Source organism: Camelus ferus, chromosome 7 (genome assembly GCF_009834535.1).
Source record: "Camelus ferus isolate YT-003-E chromosome 7, BCGSAC_Cfer_1.0, whole genome shotgun sequence".
NCBI classification, from domain to species: domain Eukaryota; kingdom Metazoa; phylum Chordata; class Mammalia; order Artiodactyla; family Camelidae; genus Camelus; species Camelus ferus.
In genome coordinates, this window is record NC_045702.1 from 20,497,357 (window position 1) to 20,522,924 (window position 25,568).

At 35.4% G+C, this 25,568-nt stretch overlaps 1 long non-coding RNA gene across 9 annotated transcripts in view; it reads right to left on the minus strand.

The window, feature by feature from the left end:
- Window positions 1-25,568, minus strand: part of LOC116664851 — a 161,973-nt gene that overhangs the window by 19,142 nt on the left and 117,263 nt on the right. For 4 of the 9 annotated variants that reach the window (XR_004321340.1, XR_004321344.1, XR_004321341.1 and 1 more), the window contains exons 3-6: window positions 23,783-23,884; window positions 15,140-15,274; window positions 3,906-4,041; window positions 453-545 (exon numbers count right to left, since the gene is read on the minus strand). This is a non-coding gene — a long non-coding RNA (uncharacterized LOC116664851). The remainder of the gene's footprint in view (window positions 1-452; window positions 546-3,905; window positions 4,042-15,139; window positions 15,275-23,782; window positions 23,885-25,568) is intronic. The other 5 variants (XR_004321343.1, XR_004321338.1, XR_004321342.1 and 2 more) reach the window with 4 other exon arrangements.

Consider the following 25,568-nt stretch of genomic DNA (forward strand, 5'->3'; position numbering starts at 1 on the left):
TTAGTAATTAGAGGACTTTCTTTCATTTTTCAGTAAGTGATGGTATAGCATTTGTTTTTGGTTTCTCTTACCTGAGCTGCCTCTGGCTGTATTTTGAGAATTAATACTTTCCACCCTTCACTGCCACTGCCAGAGGTGCTGCCCAGTGCTGTTCTGGTCACTATTTGTGCCTCTGGGGTCACCTGTGCCTTGCTGCTGCTAGTGTCACTGCTGTTGTTGGCATCACTGCCTGGGGCTCCAGGATGGGTGGGCGCCCCTGCCACATCTGGGGTTGGGTTCACAGGCACCACTCTTGTAGGTAGTGGGGCTGGAGTCGCATGCCCTGCCTCTGCTGCTACTATTAGGCTCTCTGGGGCTGTGAGCTCAGCTGCTTTGGCTTGGGGGCAGGACTGCAGGCATTGCCTCAGCTCTTCTCCAGGCTTTACCTCCTCTGCGTGTCCCAGTCCACCTACCTTTAGATACACAGATGTGTGGAACTCTCTGCCTTCCTGGTATGTTGGGCAGAGGAACTTTCATTGAGTTGTGGCTATTTTACTGGTTGTAGACTGAAGGGGAGAGACAAAAGGAGGGTTTAGTGACACCATCATACTGATACTGCTTTTGGTCTAACATCTTTTGTAGGCACTTTAGGGCTGAAAAAAAATATATGCACCTGATAGGCAGAGAAATGAGATATATTTTTCATATTAGATATAATTTTTTATTTCTGTAATAGCTGTTACCTTGGCTTTTGGTTAAACTTAATTTTGAAAACTTTCTTTCAAATGAAGCCACCTACTCTAGTATTTTTTTTTTAATGATTTAAAAATTGATGCCATTCTGGTTATGAACCATGAATCCTACACCCTGAGTTCCCTATTACCTGCTTCAGGCAATTCCTGAGGAACCTCCCAGGCAAAGCTACTATCTGAGAAGACAGAATAAATGATATTAGTTTAGAGTAGCATTTTTATAGAGAGAAGTTTGGTAAGTATTTCATTTATTTATGATCTAGCTCTACTAGTTTGAACTATTCTGACTCTGCCAGATAACATTGTATGAAGGTAGTAGAAAGCTAAAAAAATATGGGTTGCATTTAGACAGTTAAAAAACCAAATATTTCTAACATAAAGACTCAGAGTATGTTCTATTTTATAGTAGAGTTATAATGTAAAAATATTTCTAAATCTGCACACAGATTTTTTTCATAGTGTTTAAATTTGTGATGGTAATAAAAAAAAAGTAATTTAAGCCCTAAAATATTAGCTTGTTTGCAATATTATTAGATGCAGATAGTAAAACTAGGAGTTACCCTTTTTAAAGATTACCCAGTACAAAGTTCTGTGCTAAACACTTACATATGTTTTTTAATACAATTTTAACCTCAATAATATGAGATAGATATAAATGACCATTCACCATTGACCATTCCCATTTTATAAATACGAACATTAAGTTTAGAAAAATAAAATAAAAAACAAGTAATATATGGCCAAACCAGAATGTGGCTGTAAATGTAAGAGCTGGCACTCTTAACCCTATGCTTCTATCTCCCCATAAAATTTAAAAGTACAGCTTTTCTCTTTTTTTCAGAGACAACATTTTTTAATGTAAAGAAATCAGTCATTTTCCTTATTTTTGTACTGCATGTTTTTATTGGGATTTTAGCATGAAACCGACTGTACACTTAAATTAGGATAATTCAGAGAGAGCTTAAAAAGGGGTCTATTTCTAACATGTGAGCAGATCGTGGGGAAACTTTAGAGATAGCACAAGATCACAGAGCTAACCACAGCAGCTGTGGTTGCCACTCTGAGGCCTGAAAGATGTAGTTCTTGGTTACCTAAACCCAGCAGGAGATACTGATAGAAACTGGGTCAGCATGAGAGCATCTGTGACTTTCAATCCAGAAACACAACCATCTTGAAGCAAGAGGGAGCCAGGAGCTGATTAACCATCCTGACTTCATGTTCAGGCTTCCTCGGGGCTGAATACAAACTGAAGCCAGCAGACAAAATAGTCCAAAGACGGAGCCCAATACAGAGGGGAGGAGAAAAGTTCTGCAGGGACAGACAGAGGTACTGTCTACATACTCATGCAACACAAATAAAAATAATTCTTACATAGTCCCTTCTAATTTTGGCTATGTAATATTACAATTTTTAAGTACATCAAAATAAATTTTAAACTCTACTTTTCTCAAGTAGCACTTTAAAGTTTCAGTATTTCTTAGTTTTGTTTATTTTATTCCAAGAAAAATTGTATGTATAAATAGAGCTGCCTTTATTATAGAAATCATTATTGAGAAAACAACTTACTTAACATTTAATCAAGCAAAATTCATCTAATTTACTTAGTCATAAGCCAAATGGCAATGAAATGTTTAGCAAAAAGCTTTTAACTGTGCTAGCAATGTTTGTGCTATAAAAAAAGAGTTAACAAAACATATTTTAATTATTCACATTTTAAGTGCTTTAGCATAGAGGTCAACACTAATGGCTAAAAGAGGTATATATACAATATTAATGTTATATCATGCCAATAACAAAAAACATGAAAAATTTACTTAGTGATTACTGTATACAGGATGCTCTGCTAAAGCCTTTTCCCTTCATCATCTCAATGCTTCCACCTGAAGTCCTATGAAATGCATTGTGCTATTAGCCTTATTTTAAAATAAGGAAATAGAGAATTAAAGAGACTTAGTAATTTGATCACATATAACATTTTTTCATTCATTCATATCTTCATTATTCAAAATATATCTACTGTAATATTAAGTATAGGCAACCTGAAGGCAAGGACCGTATCTTCCATCTCTTCACTCCCTTCAATCTGCAGTGCTGAGTATCTTGGAATGAATGTCATTTTCCATCAAGGTATGACCCATGCTTTTCAGGGGCAAAGAATTGGATTATATCCAAAAGTGCAGGATCTTTTCAGCATCTGGGAAAGCCTGGCACACTTAATTGAGAGATTTCTTGTGGTTTCTGGAGTAGCTCAGCATTTGTCACCTGCTGGACATTCACTGAAAGATCTGAGGTAAAATTTTCCCAAGATTTAATTTTGAGACTTGTCTGAAGTCTCCTGATGGGAGTTCTTCTCCAAGCGAACAGGTCTAAGGTCTCAGGAGGCAATGTTTCTTTTCTGGCATCAATTTTATTTGATCACAGGCCTCTAGTTAACTTGCTTTAGGGGAAATGAAATGGGACCAAACCCCACAGACCCTGTTGCAGGGACAGATTGAAAGAGTCCTTCAGTCCATCCCTGAGTGTGTGAGCTTGTTTCTGCGGTGAGTTCCTTCAACAGGACATTCAGTCATAGAATAGCTACCATTTTAGAAAACAGGACAGACTATCAGAGAACCCCTTCCTTTCATGTGCTCCTAATCAGCACCCTAGGTAATGGTAAGAACCTCCAGGAAGGGGAGCTGGCCCCAGTTCCCTGACAGACTTTCAAGAAGTTAACATGTGGAAAGAACATCACTGGAACAAGCACTGTCGTTTAAGATGAAGGTCACTGCTTAGTCACAGGTTTCATACACACTGAATTAAACAGGTGGGCCAGGATACAGTCAGCGTGGAATTAATTCAACCCTTGTTCCAAAATTGCTAAACTCCAAGTGGCCAAAAGTGAAGGGGGAAAAAAAGCTAACACTTTTCTAGTATTTCTGTTGGGCGACACTTTGTCTAAGCACTGAAGAGTTTGTTAATTTACTTCATTTTCAAAGCATGAAGCTGGGTATTACCAGTTTCTTCTCTTAACAAATGAGGAAGCTGAACACAAAGACACAAAGAGATTAAAACATGTGCCCAAGAAAACACAACAAATAAGTAATGGGATTGGGTGGGATTGAAACTCATGCAGTCTAGCATCTCAGTCTGTGCTTTTACCACAATGTTCTATTACTTCTTAAATACACTTACTTACAGATAGGATCTCTGGAGTCCCAGTGAAGAAATATGCTTTGGTGTGTCCTTTCTTAGAAGACTCACCCGACCATTTGGAGGCAATTTCTGAGGAAGATCTTCTGGTGTATAAATTATCCAGAGGGTAACTGACCTAGAGAAATCACAAAATGACCAACAGTCAAATCCCAAGTTTTATTTTTAAAATTGAATTAAAACGCCTTCTTTAAAATTTAAGAACTCTTGCATAAATTTTCACTGATCCAGTTGCTGTGGACCTGTGTCGTCATTTGATTGATGGCACTCATTTGGTGTTCAGTAGCTACTGCCCCTTTCAGATTGAATTGTATTCCTGTTTATTGCAGTTTTTCATTGTTCCTACCAGAACAGGCCATGTGAGTTTAGGACCTTGATGTGCTGGTCCATGATTTCGTATTTCCTTAACTGTGCACATAGACAATTGAAAAGGACCTATACTTAGAGATTGCTGTGTATTTTGTAAGCCCGATGCTTATACAGTATTGGGAACTCTTTAAGGAAAGTAATATAAAATTATAGATACAAAATCAGCTGTGAAAATGAATACTGATTTAAATTAGGAAATATTGATGAATTACAATTTATAAATATTAGGTTACACAGTGCCAAGACATCTAGAGAATACATTTATATTAAATTAGAGTTTGACATGCTTTTATAAAACTTTCTCCAAAAATCTAGCTCTCTAGTCTTTGACTGCCTCTCCTTATGACAATGATTTTTATATTATTACTGTCTATAGAGAGAATATAACATTAATTAACCAAGTCATAACAAACCAATGTATTTATTTATCACTGAAACCAAACTAAATCCATCCCCAGCTCAACTGACCATCAGTTATATCCCCAAAATGGCCACAGTCACTTCAGCATCATCTGACACAACATGAAATATGATGGAGGGGAAGCCAGGAAAAAAAAAAGTTAGTAGTCTTCAGCAAAAGTAGTTGAAATGCATGATTTTTGCTAAGTCCGCGCAAACACGAGTGTCTAAGTTAGCCTAAGCTATCAAAATACCACAGACGGAGTTGTTTCAACAACAGAAAGTCATTAAAGTCATTTTCTAACAGTTCCGGAGGCCGGGAGTCAGATCTGGGCGCCAGCATCGTGAGTTTTTGTTGAGAGCTCTCTTTCTGACTTGCAGTTGGCCACCATCACCTTGTGTCTTCACAGTAAGTGGCAGAGGAAGAGCTCTCTGGTACCCCTTGTTATAAAGACACTGCTCCCCTCAGAATCAGAGCCTTATCCCCAAAGTCAGTCATAACGGGGGTTAGAGCTTCAACCTAAATCTAGGGGGATACAGCTGAGCGAGCGATGTGTTTGTATGATTGTGTAGCCAAGGTCCCTCCTGGGAACTTGGAAGGGGTCTGTGCAAGTGAGGATCCTGAAGCTTAAGCTCTTGTAGTTTCATGGTGTAACTACCTCTGCGCATACGCCTTAGAGAAAGTCTCTGGGGGGAAGATGGTCAGGACGAGAGGAGAGGTCAGGGCGCTTTCAGACAGCACCTACCGCAGGGAGCCGGGGACGCTGACTGAGATGAGATGAGCTGTCACCGTAGTGAGTTAACGTAGTTACTGAAACAAACCAGACTGAGCTAGCAGGTAGATGCTATTGTAACCCCAACTCATATCCCACCTCCAAAGCTGCCTTTGGAGACCCCAGATAGCTGGGGTCATGCAGGCATCTACTAGTCTAAGGAGACAGCACATAGGTGTGAATAGTTCTTTTTCATCAGATTATATCTGAACTATTTAAACACTAGGATGTTTATCAATATACATTAATAATATGTGCATATGTATTTACATATATAATAACAGACTAATAAGGGATAAAATCACTATTAGACACTGGTAGTGTACCATATGAACAAGCGATTGACGTGTAGGTAATAAAATGAGGTGATATCAAATTTTTACTATGTACGAGGCACTCTTCTAGGCATTTAACATGAATTAATTCATTTGATCCTCTCAATAATCCCATTACTATCCATTTCTTCTAAAGTTAAGGCCACTGAGGGAGAAAGAAATTAAGTTACCTATCTGAGACCACCCAGATGCATAGTGGAAGAACTGAGATTTGAACTTCAGCAGTTTTCTTCCAACCTGTGAAATATACTATAACATTATTTTGATGATTTTAAGCATTTTGTGTTAGTATATTTGTATCAATAAAAAGCATGATTACAGGATAATGTACTCTAAGGTCTTAAGGTCTTATACCTTGGAGTGCATTATCCTGTAATGATTGTTTAGAATCCCATCCAAGCCTCTTTACCTGTGTTCACAAACCCTCCCTTTTTCCCTACAGGAGAGAAACCACCAGCTCTAGCCCTGAACTTCAGTACTTAGAGGATCATGGGTGAACTAAAACATTTCCCTACTCCCTCTTTCTAGACATTTTGGAAACGATGAAACACCACTATTTATGTCTGTCTGTCCTTCACTCTTTCCAAATAGTGCTTACTTATTCTGATCTGATTAATTTATGTTAGTTACAAAAATAGGATAAAGTTTTCCTTGTCCAATTATAAGATTTATAACAAGAAAATGAAACATAGAAATAAATTACAGTCCCCTCATTATGTTTTAGGGGAATTATCAGAGCCTCATCTCTCTAATTATTTCAGGGTCTTTGGGAATTTTTGAATTGTGTTTCTTTTTATGTATGGAAATATTAGTACCTGCCCTATCTCACAGTCCAGGTGCTGATATATGACGAATATGATTTAGAGTCTAAAATATATCACTCCAAATTAATAAGAATTCAATACTGAATACTTGAAAAGTTACTTTGTGGACTTACATGCTATATTTTATGTCAGCTAAAACATTTTCCCCTACTCCCTCTTCCTAGACATTTTGGAAAGATGAAACACTACAATTAATGTCTACTGGTTTGTCTCTTGTTCTTTCCAAATAGTGCTTATTTATTCTGATCTGATTAATCTATGTGTTCATTATAAAAATAAGATAAAGTTCTCCTTTTTTCTCTATCATGTAATAATTTATCATGCAATGCACTCTTCTTTATGGAAATCTATCAAGATTTTCTAAAAGTCAAGTATATTTTGTATATTCTTTTCTCATACAATTACATATTCCCTTATATAATTTCAAGAGCTTAGAAAGCATTGTTTTCCAACATAGAAATGAGCTTAAAATATGCGAGGGAAAAAAGCTAGCAGGTAGATGCATTTGCTTTTGTGTGAAGCAATGTAAAAAAAGATTTAAATTTTGATTTAAAAATTGCTAAATTAAAACTTCTGATATTTCTTGTTTATTAGTGAAGAAACTTCTTTAACAGTTATTTAGCATAAATAATAGGTTTCTGTATCAAGAAAAGGAAAATGAATACTTTTAACCTCATCTATAAATTGAGAAGTTAAATATTAAGTGGTAATTTTTCTTCTTTTGTAGAGAGAAAAAATGCATAGGATTTATTGCAGTCATTAAATAATGCATTAAAATTACATTAGGGAACTTAGTTTTACTTCATCCAAAGTCTGAAACACTTCAGATTTTAGACAGCAGAAACCTCCCTCAAGACATGTTTAAACTAAACATTCATATCATCACAGAATCAGCAGTATGATTTTTAAAAATTATTCAAAAAAGGGCAAGCAGAATAGCAGGAAAATTAAAAACAGGAAAACAAGAGTGAGCTGAAGGCAACAGAAACAAAAATAGTCATCGAGCTGATAGTATTTTTAAAATTATCTAATTCAATAATTCTGAACATGTGTGCCAGACTATTAAGAAAGGATTCCAATAGCAAGCCAAGTATCTTAGAATTACAGACGCAAAGTACTTTTTATGCTGAGTTATTTCCTTAAAAGTTTATGCTAAAACCCTCTTTCAGAAATCTAATCCTCACATTGCCTTGGTCGATACAGTCTCACAAAAATATTCTGGCTTCAGAATAAAATAAAAATGATTGGGAAAAGGGAGTTTTAGCAAAAGTAGATGTTTAAAATAAGAATAACTGTTCTATACGGCACTAATAGGCATGTTTAAGTTAATAGTTCTCTGGCAGGGCCGTGCAGAACATCACTGTTCTGTGCTAACGGAGGCAGTGCTGCCCCGCCCTCACATGGCCAATGGGCAGCCCCAGGTCTGCCCCTTTGGAACCCCAGAACACCAGCCCCCCTGGGCTGAGCTCCCGGTGTGCCAGACAAACCCAAAGAGAAATCCTGACAAGCAGAAGTAGCCAGTTTCTGGTGGTTATCTATTGATTAATGGTAACTTGTTTGGCTATTTAGACAATAAAAAGAAAAGAAAACATTAAAATAGTTAAATGACCTTAAAATGGAAAACAAACAAAACTCTAGGAAAATTAGCATCAAGAGAAAATGTGCTGTGATCTAGGCATAGCTCTTTCAAGCATTAGGCAAATCTAAATACTTCAGAAGACATAGGAAATATGGCCAATAAATTCCTCATGGTGCGTTGATCGTAAGCGATCAATTACCAAATGTGAGTTACATCTCCACAGACATGCTGGAATGGCCTGGGACGGCTCTGCTTCTGGTAGCATTTCCGTCTCCGTGGGAACTCTCTGCATCAGGAGGCTTAGGGGTGGAGAAGGGGAGAAGGGTGCAGGATGCAAGAGTAGAAAAATTGTAACGCTTGCCTAGGAAATGAAGGCAAGAACAAAAGCAACAGGTGCAGTTTCTTTGGAAAATAGGCTTCAGAAAGATTATTTTTGTAATTTCTGCAAAATATGACATTGTATCTTAATTTATTCCAGCATTTGCAGCATTTTCCCCCAAAGTGATCAAAACCTATTTAAAAATTTATTTTAAAATATTTTTAAAATTATTTTTAAAAAGTCACAAAACCTCTGGCAACACAGAAATACATCTCTTCCCTCTCCACATTCCTGCTCTTCCACAAAAGTAGCCTCAATGAACGGTTTATGCCTGTCCTGTTTCTCTACATATTCGCACACACACAAATAAATACAGAAGGGGTAGCTGCGGATAATGCATCTTTGCACATGAATCTAGAATTACTTTCAGTGAAATCACATATACACCGTCTAGTGAGCTGCACATTTCTGTAAATCTAGAGCTATTTCACACTTTCATGAACTTTCACTGTATTTCAAAATGTGCATACCCTATAATTCATTAGTCATCATCCTACTGATAAGATACTTAGTTTCCTATTTTTTTCCCTATTGCCAACAATGGTGCAGTAGCATTCTTATAAATATGCATTTGAATGTATTTGTGATGATTTCTGTGGGGTAGACAATAAGTATGCACATTTTCAATTTTGACAGGTCACTGTCAACTTGTCAACCTTAAAAGCAGTACCAGGCAAAAAAGCTCTACCGATTTATACCTCCATCAGCTGTGTATGAGGATACCAATTTTAGTACTCTGTTTTACCATTGTAACTTACCATATTCTCATTGGCAGTTCCATAATCTAATTAATGAACACTGAAATCTTATGATCACATTTATTTGCGTTACTGATTACTCAGGACAATATTTTATAAGCTTGTTGGCCATTAGGGTTTTTTTAACTGAGCATTTCAGCTTTTGTCCTAAATCATTTTTTATTTTGCTACTTTCTTTTCTTTTATGAGTTACATCCCTGTAACCCCTTTTCATACGTAAATATGAAACATTTTATTGCAATATGCATACTTTTCAACTGTTCCTCATCTTTTTAACTATGCTTATAATGAATTTCATATACACAGAGTCTATAAACTTAAGTGGTCATATCTGTCTTTTTCTTTATACCTTTAAAATGTTCTGTCTCATGTAGGAAGAATATTAATGTAGCAGACTTTCTCTCGTCTGACTATTACCCAGCTCCTGGGCATATGATCCTGGCAGCCCTGTTTTCCTGCAGGAAGTCCCCCCAACCCCAAAGGGATCAGGTGAGAAAAGGCCACTTGGACTCTGAGGACTCTTACAAGCAATGGACTTGGCCAATGAGTGAACTTGGTCCAAGCTTCACAGAGTGGAGGCACGTGCCCAAGGCCGTGTCAGAGTGAGGAAAGGTCAACCCTGAAACTTCTGCTGTTAAATTGGATAAAGAGAAGCTGTTATTCATTCACTGGGGCCCTCGACTAGTTAGACATGAACCTAGAACTTCTTGTGTCTGTTTTGTCAAACTTCAGTAGACTTTGCCTGAAAATAAATCCAGTGCAAAGGAAAGCAATGAAGAAAGATGTAGAGAAACACATTTCTGATGATACTACTTGGGGACTGGTATCGACAGTGCCAAAAGCCAACATAACTTGGGCTCTTGAGTAACATGAGTAAATTCTTAAGTGGTTACATTATTGAAATGGTGGTTTAAACAGAATTCCAATTCTGCCTTGGATTTAAAAAAAAAGAACTCTCTAACATTTTCCACCCAGATATAATTTTTTTAAAATCTCTTATGCTTTCCTCTGTATGGTTTCATATATTTAAGTTTCCTCACTATATTTACAATAGAGTCATTATAAAAATATTAAGCAATACACAGAAACTCAAGTGAGGAAGTAAAACCATCCTCAATTGTGTGAAAAAGCACCAGTTTCATAATGTTCTGTGATATGTCCTTCTACACAGACCTTGCCACCCCCCACATACTTGTACATATATCTTACACTGTATTAGTTATTTTCTAATACATTCTTAATTTTATAGCATTTTGGTGTTGTTTTTACTTACATCCCTCTCACTGTGTTTTTCCCTTCTACCTACCACACCATGTAGCTAATGTTAACAACCTGGTGTGTACTTTTCTCCATGTTCCTAATAGCATTATTGCTAAACATATGCACACATAAAATGCATTTTTCCATTTTTGCCTAACATATGGGATAATTTATGCACTTTTCTTCATCTTGCTCTTTTCACAAACTAGGATCCAAGAAATCCCTCCAACTAGTCATATAAATCATTCTTTAATTTTCATATATTTTACTTTAGGAATCAATATCATAATTTATTTCTAAATATTTTGCCTGTAAAAGATATGCTGTAATTTTATCTTTTATTGCAATATCTATCTGTATATTTTTTCCTTAGTGAACAAAAATATTTCTATTCAAATATTTTGCTCATCTTCTAATACAGTTGCTGGTTTTCCTATTTTTAAGTTTTAAGATGTCTTTACATATTCAGAATATGAGTTCTTTATGAGATATGTGGTAATTTCTTCCAGTTATGACTTACCTTTGCTTTCTGTTAACAAGGACTTTCAAAGACCAGCAGTTCTTACTTTTTATAAAACACAATTTATCAATTGTTTTATTTATTATGTTTCTAAAAAATCTTGGCCTAATGCTCAATCACAAATATTTTCTCCTCAATTTTCTTCTAGAAGTGAGGTCTTTAAATTCACGTCCATGATCCATATTATGTTAAATTTGTAAGTGATTCAAACCATGGATTATTATTCCTCTTACATATTATCGCATTTAATTTACTAAAGTGAAGGCATGTTGGCACGTACTTTTCTTGGTGAGAAGGATTTTTCCTACAAATTGTTGACACAAGGCTATTCGGGTAATATATTTCTTCTTGAATGAGCTTTGGTAGTTTTTGTCTTTTAATTTGTTCATTGTATCTAATATTTAACGTGGCCATTTTTGTAAGCAGAATATAGTTGGGCCTTGCTTTGTATCCATTTTGACAATCAGTAGCTATTAACTGAGTAGTTTATATTATTTAATATGATCATTATTATGGCTGGTTCTAAATCTACCAGTTGCTACAGTTCTTCATTTATCCTGTTTGTTTCTGCTCCACTTATTTCCACTGTCGTGCAGTCTTTTAGATTAATTTAGTGTATTTTATGATTTTTTTCTCTTTTGTTGAATTAGTGCCTGTAACTTTTTTTGTTTGTTTTAGTCTTTGCTTGTGTTTATCTTATGTATTTTAACGTACCATAATCTAATTCAAATGCTACCTTACCTTTTCATGCATAGTATACAAAACTGACAAAAGCATCCTTTCATTTTCCCTTTACCAACCAATGTCTTATGGTCATATATACGTTATACAAAGTCCAAAATACAGTATTTTTTTTAAACAGTTAATTATTTGGAGATTTTTACATAATAAAAATGTATTTTATAGTTACGTACATAATTACCATTTTGGTACTCTTTAAACCATTGTGTATTATCTAGATTTAAACTTTGTGTCATTTTATTTCTCCTTGAAAAATCTGCTGTAGCGTTTCTTATATTTATGGTTTATAGGTAAATAATTCTTTTAGCCATTGAATATATGAAAATGTTATTTCACCTTTATTTTGTAGACACATAACCCTACATTACTTGTCTGGGTTTTTATATTCCTTGCAGTATGTTAAAGATACTGTTCCACTAAATTTGGGCTTATCTTATAATCCTTTGATAAGCCTACTGTTACTTTTATTTCTGTTCCTATGTATGAACTGTTTGTTATTCCTCTAACTACTTTTTGATGAGTTTCTTTATCACTGGTTTTAAGAAAATTAACTATGATGTGCCTTCATATAATTTCTGTCATGTCACTGTGTTTGGGGTTTGTTTTAGCTTCTTAGATCTGTGGGTTTAGTTTTCATCAAATTTGGACCATTTCAACCTTTATTTTTCTAATGTTATTTTTGACTTTCTTCCCCCATTCCACTCCCTCTTTCTGGAACTCTGATTACACTTGTAATAAGCTGTTTGAGTTTGTCTCGCAACTCAGTGATGAACAATTTATTTTTTTCACTCCCTTTTCTCTGTTTTATTTGGGATAGTTTCCATGACTGTATCTTCAAGTTCACTGATCTTTTTTTCTGCAGTGTCTCTTCTGCCATTAGTCCTATCCAGTGTGTTGTACATAAGACATTGTAGTTTTCCTCTCTAGAATTAAATTTGTATCTTTGATAGATCTGTGTTTTACTAAAATGTTCTCTCCTTTCCTCAGGCTTCTTACACATATAGAATAAGTTATAAGTGTTTTAGTGTTATTGTTACTAATTCTACAATCTATGTTTTGGGGATTAATTTTTATTGATTTTTATCATTTTGGGTCATAGTATCTCGCTTCTTCTCATACCTGTTAATTGCTGAATGGACGCCTTCTTATATCTATATACCTTTGTATTCCTACAAATAGTGTTCAACTTTGTTATCAGACACAGTTAAGTTACCTGAAAATAATATTTTCCTGTCTTGCTTTGAAGTTTCAAGTTTTAAGGCAGGACCAGACAGTTTTAGTCCAGGTCTAATTCTTCCCTCCTACTGGGGCAAATCCCTCCTGAGCGGTCTGCTCAGTGACCTGTGAACTATGAGGTTTCCCCTCTGTCTGTGGGAGTGGGAACTGCACGTGGCTTCGTGTGATCTTTGGGGTTGTTTTCCACTGTTTGTTTTAGATGGCTGTTCTCTCGGTCTCAGGTAGTTTCCATAAACACTGATCAATACTCAGCTGAAGGAGGGCCATCCACACATCTCTAGATTGCTTTCTCTGCAGTTTCCTCTTCTCAGGATTCTGCCCTTTTTTATTTTACTCTCTCGTCCTATCCAGACCCCTCAACTCTCATTCCTCAACTCAGTACAGGCACCGTCCTTTGCCTGGGTTCCACCCCACTGTGATACAGTCTGGGAATTCTCTCCAGAGAGTATACTCCTGTAGTTATAGAGCTCACTTTGTTTATTATCTTTTGGGGAATACCGTCTTTAATTGCATAATCTCCAATACCGTTAAAAGTGTTCTCTTACATACTGTGTCCAGATTTTTAGTTGTTTGAACTAGGAATGTAAATTTGGGTGCTCTTACTTTATCTTGGTTATAAGCAGAAGTTTTTAATAGGGATTTTTCCAGTTGAAAGGTAGTAAATCCCAAGAATCACTGTTGACATAGATTGTACTTTCACTGTTAAACAGGTATTTAGGTTATGGTAACTCTAAAAAGCATGTTTAACTTAATACAATTCCTCTATAGTTTATGTACAGTTTTCTTAGAGGCCAGTTATTCAAAATTAGCAAGAAACAATCAGTGTTTTAGTGAAATAAAAATGTAAGTATATATTTTCATTAATGGAATAGGTTTGATTAGGCATTTTAGAATTATATAAATGTAAAGGCTAAAGAATATTTTCCCCAATTATTTTATGGAGAAGGAGACTAATTAACAGAGATTAAAAAAAAAAAAAAGCCATGTTTTTTCATTAAGGTAAGCCATTAAAGGAAAAACACATATTTAGAAAAAGCTTCCAAATTATCTTTTCCCACTCTTGGAATTGTTTGTTTAATTTTAATGTGTCTTCTACTTAAGGATTTATTTAATAATGAAATTAACAAAGGAAAACTTCAAATTCACCTACAGGTGTGTATTTTTATTTATTATTAGTGTTTTATTTTTCTTTTTATAGTCTAGACTTCTATTTCATAAAATTTGCAGAAAAGTATGCAATTGCTTTTAAACATGGAACTATATTGTTCTTTAGCAAGTCATATATTTATATAAAGCACAAATAATTTAGAATTCTATTTGGCATTTCAATATTTTTATCCACTTGGTAATGTAATTATAGTAATTCTGTGGTTAATGTTCTTTGTTTTCCTTCAGCAAACAATCTATTTATCTTTATTAACTTCTCTATGTGGAATACATTTTCATGGAGAAGACCAAGAAAATAAGAGCATTCAGTTTCATAAGTTTAGTTATTAAGCGTTTATATTTTATGAAATCAAAATACTTAATGTCCCATTTTTGTTTTAGAGGTACTGGAAATACATCAGGAAATTAAAACTCCAGAAAGACCTACTTCTTGCTTTGGGATAAATTTATTATCTTAACTAATTAAAAACTAGTTTTATGGATCTGGAGAGAGGGGCACATTTCTAACTTCCTCTAGAGAACTGTTAGTTTTCCCATTGTGATAAAACAAACAAAAGAAACGAAAACTTAAAATCCCAAACATTGAGAGTCACAGATAATCTAATGCCAGGATGTGGGAAAAGGTAACAATTATCAAAAGTGTGATAGAATTGGATAGAGAAAAAAAAGCAATGGTTTTAATGTATGGTAAATCCTGCCTTCATGTTCTGAAAATAGACTATCTGAAAAGGCAGAAATTTCTAAAATTCTGTAATTGGTCTTTTGATGCTCTGATGCAGAGATCCAAGGTCTATACCAGGAATTCTCATTAAGGGGAGAAAGCCTTGGATTTCAGCAGAATTAATTGAGAGGTTTTACTTTTCTAGCTCTACTCACCTCCCACCTGCCTGAGGCAGTTCAGCACTGGAGAGGAGGGTTGCTTTTGGAGCCGGATTATGTAGGCTCAAATCCTGACTCTTCCACTCAGTTTATAGCTCTAGTCAGGTTGCTTTCTGTATTTTGCATCTTCAGCTACAATTGGGAATCAAAAGTAAATCACAGAATTATTTTTATTGAAATAAGATAATCCACAAACTGCTTATCACAGTGTTTCTCAATAAATGTTAAATAAATATTAGGTATTACTAGTAATTATTATTACTATTGTTATTATGAGCAATGCGGAGCTATCCTTAAGAATCGAAGTGTTTCATAGCACTTAGAAGTGGTAGCATAGAAAACAAGGTGAGACTTTCCACTTGTCAGTAAGACAATTTGGCGTCCACCCTCCAGAACCCACCAGAGATAAGTAAGGAAATATGCTCACTCTTACACTTGCCCGACAGCACCCCAGTTTTGTACCTTTATGAAGTGATCATCTTTATCAGGTTAAGGAAGCTCTCTTGTACATCTACTTTGTTGAAAGTTTTATAATAAATAGGTGCCAGATTTTGTGAAATGCTTCTTCAGCATAAATTGGCCTCATCACATGAATTTTCTTATTAGTCTCTTGCTGTGATGGATTAACTTGAATTGATTTTTGAATGTTAAAATAGTCCTGCCTACCTGAGGCAAATCTCACTTGGTTGTACAATTATTTTTATGTACTGTTAGATCTCATTTGCTGATGCTTTGCTGAGGAATTTTGCATGCTTTCTGATGAAAGATACTGGTCTCTAGTTTTCCTTTCTTGTAAGATCTTTACCTGTTTTGTTATTAAGATAATGCTTATCTTAATGAGCATTCCCCAAAAGTGTTCCCCGTGATTCTGAAGTCTTCTGGATGAGCCTGCAGAATGCTGCTAAAATTTCTTCATTAAATGTGTGACAGAATCACAAATGAAATCACCTGGTTTATTGCTTCTGTCTTGGAAGGTTATTAATTAATGATTCCATTGCATCCTGTGAACATACTTTGGATGATTTATGTTCTCTTAAATTAGTTAGTGTTTTATGGCCAGAATGTGATCTGTCCTATTCAATAGTCCACATGAGCCTTAGGGAAAAAAATGTGTATTCTGCTATTGTAGGATAGAAAATTCTTTAAATGTCAATTACACCAGTTGATTAATAGCTGCTTTTCAGGTCAACTTTATCCTTACTAGTATTTTACCTGCTTGGTCTATCGGTTGCTGAAAAAAAGAACCAGACACTAAAATATGCAATTTTAATAGTGGTCTGTCTGTGTCTCTTTTCAGTTCTGTTTTTTTTATATTCTGGTTTTCTATTAGGTGCATAAAGGTTTACAAATTTTTTGGAGAATTGACACTTTTATTGTTATTTTATGCCCCTCTTCTCTCTTATACTTCTGATTTTTTGTTGGGAAATAAAATACTTCTCCAGCCTTAAGTTTATAAGTGTTATCATGGTATAATTTTTTCCACCTCTTTACTTTCAACTTAATGTGAGTCCTTATATTTTAAATGTATTACTTGTAGACTGTGTTTTCTTTAATAGTGTTGTGGATATAGTGTTTTAAGGAAACTCATTTAATTATGGTAAATATAAAGACAAAAAAATTCAACATGAAATGACAAAAGAGAATTGAGTCTCTGGTGAAGTGCCTTGGAGTTGTATGAGTTGTTCATCTATTTTGGATGTTAACCCCGATCAGATACACGATTTGCAAGTGTCTTCTCCCATTCAGTAGGTTTCCTTTTCATTGTGTTGACGTTCCCTTTGCTGTGCAGAAGGTTATTAGTTTGATGTGGTCCCACATGTCTATTCTTGCTTTTTTTGCCTTTGCTTTTGGTGTCACCTGCAAAAAATTACCAGGTCTTACTTTTATATTTTTAATCCATGTTAATTTTTGCATATAGTAGTTTTTTGGTATGATAAAAGACAGTTTTATTATTTTAAACATCTGTCCAGTTTTACTAGCACCATTTCTTTAAGAGACTGTCCTTTTCCCATTGTATATTCTTGACTACTTTATTGTAGTCACTACTTTATTGACCATACCGTTTAGGCATGGGTAAATTTCTGGGCTGTCTATTCTGTTCTCTCTAATGTGTCTATATTTATTCCAATGTCATACTGTTTTGATAACTATCACTTTGTAATACAGTTTGCAATCAGGGAGCATGATGCCTCCAGCTTTGTTCTTCTTTCTCAAGACTGCTTTGGCTATTTGTGGTCTTTGTGGCCCAGTCAAATTTTAGGATTGTTTGATTTATGTGAATAATGCTATTGGAATTTTGACAGAGATTGCATTGAATCTGTAGATTGCTTTGGCTAGTGTGGACAGTTTAACAACATTAACTATTCCAATCCATGAGCCTCTAATATCTTTCCATTTACTTGTGTTGTCTTCAAGTTATTGTATCCGTGTCTTACAGTTTTCAGTGTACAGGTCTTTCGCCTACTTGGTTAAGTTTATTCCTAGCTATTTTATTCTTTCTGATGCAGTTTCAAAGGGGACTGTTTTCTTAATATCTCTTAGATTTTTGTATATTGATTTTGTATCCCTCAGTGTCACTGTATTATTTTGAATAGTTTTTTGATGGAGTCTTTAGGGTTTTCTATGTATAAAGCCATGTCACCTGCAAATAGTGACCATTTAACTTACTCCATTCCACTTTGGACAGCTTTTCATTATTCTTGCTTATTTGCTCAGGCTGGGGCTCCCAATACTGTGCTGTGTGTGAGTGTCAAGAGTGGGCATCCTTGTCCTGCTACTGACCTTAAAGGGATACAGCTTTCAGTTCTTCACCATTGAGCATGGTGTTATCTGTGGCTCTGCCAAATATGGACTTCATTATGTTGAGGTACGTTGCCACTACACTCACTTTGTTGAGAGGTTTTTTTAAATCATAAATGGGTGTTTTTGTCAAATACTTTTTCTACATCTTTTGAGATGATCATGTAATTTTTAATCCATCTTTTTGTTAATGTTATGTATCACACTGATTAATTTACGGATGTTGAACCTTCTTTACATTGTTGGAATAAATCTCACTTGATTATGGTGTATTTTTAATGCATTATTTAATTGATTTGTTAATATTTTGTTCATGATTTTTGACTTATGTTGATCAGGAACTTGTAATATTCTTTTTTTATGGCATCCTTTTCTGGTTTGGTATCCGGGTAATGCTGGTCTTATAAAATGAGTTTGAAAGTATTTCCTCATGTTCAGTTTTTTGGAAGAGTTTGAGAAGAATTCGTATTAATTCTCCTTGTGGTAGAATTCAGCAGTGAAGTCATCTGGTCCCAGGCTTTTGTTTGTTGGGAGATTTTTGATTACTGATTGTATCTTCTTATTGGTGATCAGTCTGTTCAGACACCATTTCTTTATGATTCAGTCTTCATAGGTTGTATGTTTCTAGGAATATATACTTTTCTTCTAGGTTGTCCAATTTGGTGTATAGTTGCTCATAAAAGTTTCTCATATAAGCCTTTGTATTTGTATATCAGCTTTAATGTATCTTCTTTCATTTGTAATTTTATTTATGTAACTACTTTCTCATTTTTCTTTGTCTAGCTGAAAATTTATCAATTTTGTTTAGCTTTTTTAGAGACCCAGCTCATAGTTTTTATTGATCTTTCCTGTTGTCTTTTTAGTCTATATTTCTGCTTTGAGATTTGTTATCTTACTTTTACTAACTGTAAGATGTGTTATTTTTCTAGTTCCTTAGGGTGTGAATTTAGGTTGTTTGAGATTTTGTTTTGTTTTTTGAGGTACGCATATATCACTGTGAATTCATCTCTTAGAACTGCTTTTGCTGCATTCCATAATATGAATTTTATATTTTTCTTCTATAGTTGATTTCTAGTTTCTTGCCATTGTGGTTAGGAAAGATGCTTGATATGAGTTTAGTCTTCTTACATTTATTAGGACTTGTTTTGTGGCCTAACAGGTGATATATTCTGGAGAGTGATCCACTTTTATAAAATACACACTTCCAGGATATATATTTAATGGAAAAAGTCCTTAAATTTGCAGTAGCATTTTATGCTAAATGTTCACATACAGAATTATCAGAAAGAACTAGTCACAGGTGATTCTGAATATTTGATGGTATTAACAGTAGATTGAACACAATAGAAGAAAGGAGCCATGGATCTGTTAGGAAGATCAGTAAAAATTATCAAAACTAAAACTGAGAGAAGTAAATTAAGAAAATGTTAACAAAGCATCTAAGACTTTCAGAATATATTGAGATATAAAATGTAATTTAAATGCCAGAAAAAGAGAAAAGATGATTGAGATTATGAAAGCTCAGACAAACTAATCAGTCTGCAAATCCTAGAACTCAGAGGCTCTCAGGCAGGAAAATGCAAAGAAAACCACATTTAGGTAAATTGTAGTTACACAGGTAAATACAAACAATAAATAGAAATTTTAAGAAACAGCTACACTGAAGAGGAACATATTACATCAGGGATACAACTATAGGACAGATGAATGACTTCTCATTCAAAATAATAAAGAATAGGATTTCCAGTCAAGATGGTGCAGAAACAGGACCATGAGCTATCCAAATGCACTGGATAACTTTCCTTTGTCTTTGATTCTCTTAAGTGTTTAAATTATAGAGATTTGGTAGAACTCACCTCTGACACCGTCTGGGCTAGACAGAAATCTGTTCAGTCGTTCTGTGGTCTGTAAACTTTCTACACCTGGATACATGCCGTGAAGTTGCAGATCATCACAGGTGAAATGAAAAATACCCACCATGATATCTCACCTCTCCTTGCGACGACAAAACCACAGCTGACTGCTTAACAATCATTGTAGGAGGATTGGAACCTAGCAAAACAGATCTTCTTCGACTGGAAACATAAAGAGGGAACCACAGCAGGACAGTAGGAGGGGTGCGCTCGTGATATAATCGGGCCCCATAACCCCCAGGCAGGCGACCCACAAGCTGAAGACTAATTAAGTTGCATAGGCTCTCAGTGAGAGTTCTAAGCCCCACGTCAGGCTCCCCAGCCCGGGGTCTGGCACTGGGAGAAGGAGACCCCAGGACATCTCGCTTTGAAGGCCAGCGGGGCTTAGCTCCAGGAGCCCCACGGGACTGGGGGATACAGAGACTTCATTCTCTTGGGAAACATACACAGAATCTTGTGTGCAGCAGGTCCAAGGGCAGAAGCAGTGATTTCATAGGTAAGGGATGGCTACGGCTCACCCAGGGGACATAGGAGCTGGTGGCCGACATTCTGGGAGTGTTCATCTACACGAGCTTTCCTGGAGGCTGACATCTTGACTGGATCATTAGTACCAAGACCCAGCCCCACCCAACAGCCTGTAGGCTTAAGGGCTGGGAAGCCTCAGACCAAACATCATACTGGGTGGGAACACAGCCCCACCCATCAGCAGAGCCACAGAGGTCTCTAGACACTGGAGGTCCAGAACCAAGCTCCACCCGGCAGTGGGCAGGCACCGGCTCCCCCTGCCAGGAAACCTGCATAAGCCTCTAGTCCAGCCTCATTTACCAAGGGGCAGAAAGGAGAAAACAATCCCAAAGCCTGTGGAAGGAATCCACAAACACAGGCCAGACTCCACAATGGGACTGGCTGGCCCCTGGTCCCTGGGTGACAAGAGGGGAGTGTACTGCCAGGACATCTCCCACAGAGGGCCACTTCTCCAAGGCTGAGAAACATAACTAATCTTCCTAAAAATACAAATAGAAAGATAGACAATATGAGGAGTATCTTCCAGGCCAAGAGGCACAAGATAAAACCCCAGAAGAAGAAATAAGTGATGAGGAGATAGGCAACCTAGTCAAGAAAGAGTTTAGAATAATGATGGCGAAGAACTCAAGGGGAATACAGATTCACAGAGCGAAGTTTTTAGCAAAAAGCTGAAAAATATTAAGAATACCCAAACAGAGTTGAATAAAATTACTGAAATGAATTAACACACTAGAAGGAACCAAGCATAGACTAAATGAGGCAGAAGAACGGATCAATGAGTTGGAAGACAGATCAGTGTAATCACTACTGCAGAACAGAAAAAAAGAATGAAAAGAAATGAGGATAGTTTAAGAGAACTCTGAGACAACATGAATTCAAGTGCATTACAGGGGTCCCAGAAAGAGAAGAGAGGGAGAAAGGACCTGAGAAAATTTTTGAAGAGTCTGTAATAACTGAAAACATCCCTAACTTGGGAAACAGGCACCAAAGTCCAGGAAGTTTAATGGTGAATTTGATGATTTCTCTAAGTATTTGTATCCATTTATGTTTTATATATGGTGAAGCATTTTAAAATATTTTTGTGTAAATTTTAAATAATTATATTGTTCTTGTAAATGAGATCTTTTATCATCATTTGGCAATCTTCTTTATTCTGAATAATGTGCCTTTGAGTGTATTTTTTCTAAAATGTATTGCCTATATACATTTTAAATCTCTTTGTAGAATTTTTAAAAAAACTTTTGGTGTTACATATTTGTTATTTTTATAGATCAAAATTTAGAGTTGTACTTAAATTATAGACAACTAATATCTTACCATTATATCTGTCCAATTTTTTCTAGTCTTTTAAAAAATTGATTTTTTTATTGAAGTGTAGTTGATGTATATTATTATATAAATTACAGGTGTACAATATAGTGATTCACAAATTTTAAAGGTTATACTCCATTTATAGTTATTATTTGATATTTTCTATATTCCCCATGTTGTAAATAGAGAGATCTATTTAGTCAGAATGGCCATCATTAAAAAGTCTACAAATGCTGGAGAGGGCGTGGAGAACAAAGAATACTCTTACACTCTTGGTGGAAATGTGAATTGGTGCAGCCATTATGGAGAACAGTATGGTGGTACCTTAAAAAACTAAATAGACAATCCCACTCCTGGGCATATATCCAGATAAAACTCTAATTCGAAAAGATACATGCACCCCAATGTTCATAGGAGCACTAGTTACAATAGCCAAGACATGGAAGCAACCCAAATGTTCATCAACAGATGACTGGATAAAGAAGTTTTGGTATACATACAATGGAATACTACTCAGCCATAAAGGAGAATAACAATGCCACTTGCAGCAACATGGATGGGCCTGGAGACTGTCACTCTAAGTGAAGTAAGCCAGAAGAGAAAGAAAAATGCCATATGCTATTGCTTATATTTCAATCTAAAAAAAAAGACACAAATGAACTTATCTACAAAACAGAAACAGACTCACAGACATAGAGAACAAACTAATTGTTACCAGCAGTTGGGAAGGGATAAATTGGGAATTTGAAATTTGCACCTCTTGGGGAGTGATGGAAATGTTAGCTATCTTGATTGTGGTAGTGGTTTCATGGGTGTATACATCTATCAAAATTCATCAAACTGTACATTTGAAATATGTGTAGTTTCCTGTACAGGAACCATACCACAACAAGGGTGTTAAGAAAGGCTAAAAGGGATTGAAATATTTTAAATTTGTGCAAGAATAAATCTGCTAACCCAGAAGTCTACTTATAGCAGAAATTCTCTTCAAAATGGAAGAAAAATAAGACATTTTTAGAAACACAAAGAGAGATACTATCTCCAGTAGACATGAATGTCCAGGTATATTATAAAAAGTTCCTCACAGAAAAGGGTGATAATATCACACTGAAACCTTAAGCTATAGATTGGAATAAAGAGGGATTATACTTACATAAAATTATTTTTCATATTTTCTTATTTTTTTCACATGCAACTTACATTAGGGAAAATACTATCATTTTATGAGTAAACCAAATGACAGAAGCAGCATAGAACAGATGAAGTGTGAAACTAGACTATAATATTATTTGAAATTAAAGTATAAGCACAAGATGAATAGTTAAATCTTTAGATCAATCATTATTAAAATAAAACAAAGAACTATAGCTTAAAAGACATTATATAAAATAGAACACTGAAAATGTATTCAGTGCATCTAAAAGGAGGCAGAAACATAGGAATAAAAAAACAAAAATACAAATAGAAAAAATAATATCAAGATGATTGACTTAAACCAAACTATATCAGTCCTTATTTAATTACTTAATCTCTTCCTTTACATTAAATAGTATCACAATGGGAAGAACTTTACCAGGACTATCTACATTGCAAATTTACATATTTCAGTGTAAAAAACATAGTGTTTTGTGTACTATAATGGTCTAAGTGCATATTCAGGTGCCATAAACTGAATGTGTCCCAGCAAAGTTTATATTTTGAAATCCTAACCCCCAGTATAATGGTATTAGAAGGTGGGCATTCGGGATGAAAGCAGGCAGTGACAGAAGAGACCTCACAATGGAATCAGCACCAGATGAAAGAGACCCTGGAGGGGTCCCTTGCCCCCTCTGCCAGGTGAGGAAAATGCCCACCTATGAAACAGGAAGTGCGCTCTCCCCCATCGCTGAGCCTCCCAGCACTTTGGTTTGGACGTCCCAGCTCCCAGAACTGTGAGAGTAAGTGACTGTTGTTTAAGACACGCAGTTTATCTTATTGTCATGGCAGCCTGCATGGACTAAGAAAGCAAGGTTCTCCACAAGAATAGAACCAAAAGGACAAACACGCATCCTTTTGGCATATTTTGACATATATATTATAGGGATTGACTTACATGATGAAGGAAGTTGACAGGTTCTAAGATTTGCAGTTGGCAAGCTGGGAGCCTGGACGAGCCAATGACGTAGTTTCAGGTGAAAGAAGGCAGGCTCAAAACCTACAAAGAAAGAGTTAATATTTCAGTTCAGTTCTGAAGGCAGGAAGAAACAACGTCCCTGAAAGGATGTTAGGCAGGAGACGCATCAGCGTTTTTGTTCTACTCAGTCCTTCAAGTTATTGGATGACTCCCACCCACATTAGGGAGGGCAATTCACTACTCATTCTGTTGATTGGAATGTTAATCTCATCGAGAAACATCCTCACACACACACCAAGAATAATGTTTAACAAAATGTCCGGGCACCTCATGGCAGTCGAGTTGACAAAATAATATAACCATCACACAAAGCATAAAACAAACTAGTGTAGCTAAATTAGCATCTGGTAATGCAGGTTTCAAGACAGTATTATTGGTACAGATACCTTGGAGATACTGTGGGTTTGGCTCCAGACCACTAAAATAAAGAAAATATTGCAATAAAGCAAGTCACACAAATTTTTTGGGTTCCGAGTGCAAACAAAATTACGATTATACCATACTGTAGTCTAAGTGTACAATACCATTATGTCTAAAAACAAAACAGCGTATGTACCTTAATTACAAACTATTGCCAAAAATGCTAACCATCATCTGAGCCTTCAGAGGTGTCATCTTTTTACAATAGTAACATCAAAGACCACTGAGCTCAGGTTACTATAACAAATATGATAATAATGAAAAAGTCTGAAATATTTTGAGAATTACCAAAATGTGACACGAGACACAAAGTGAGCAAGTGTTGTTGGGAAAATGGCACAGATACACGTGCTTGACACGGGTGCCACAAACTTGTGAAAAATACAGTATCTGCAAAATGCAATACAGTGAGATACGCCTGTAATAAAAAGGGGTATTTCATGATGATAAAATGATCACTTTATCAAGAAAATTTAACAATCCTAAATGAATATGTACCTAAAACAAGAACTTCAAAATATATCTAGAAAATACAAAGAGAATCAAAGAAAAATGTATATATACCTATGATCATAATTGAGTATTTTAACGCCCCTTCTTGAGTAATGGATTGGAGAAACAAGTTAGTAAGGATTCATGATTTGAACTATACTATCAATAAATTTGACAAAGTTGATATTTCATATGTGTGTATTTGTTAGGACTCATTGAAATCTATTTGACATATAACATTATGTAAATTTAAGATGTACAACATGCTGATTTGATACATTTATATACTGTAATATGATTGCCACATCTCTCTCATTTCACCAGATTATCAAATTATTTTTTGTGCGGTGGGAATTAATATCGAGTCTCTTAGCAAATTTGATGATTATAATGCAATATTGTTGTCTATATTCACTATATTGTATATTAGATCTCCAGGACATATTCATCTATTAGTTGCAAGTCTGTACCCTGCAACATTTCTCCTGTTCCCTCATCCTCCAGCTCCTAGTAACCACATTTTACTCTTTTTATGAGTTTGGCTTTTTTAGATTCTACATATGAATGGTTATTATAAAGTATTTGTCTTTCTGTCTATCTCACTTAGTATAATGTCCTCAAAGTCTATCCATACTTTCACAAATGGTAGGATTTCCTTCTTTCTCATGGTTGAATAATATTATATTGTGTGTGTGTGTGTATACACATCTTTATCCACTCACCCACTGATGAACACTTAGGTTGTTTTCACAAAATTGCTATTTACAGAACATTATACCCAACAACTGCAGAA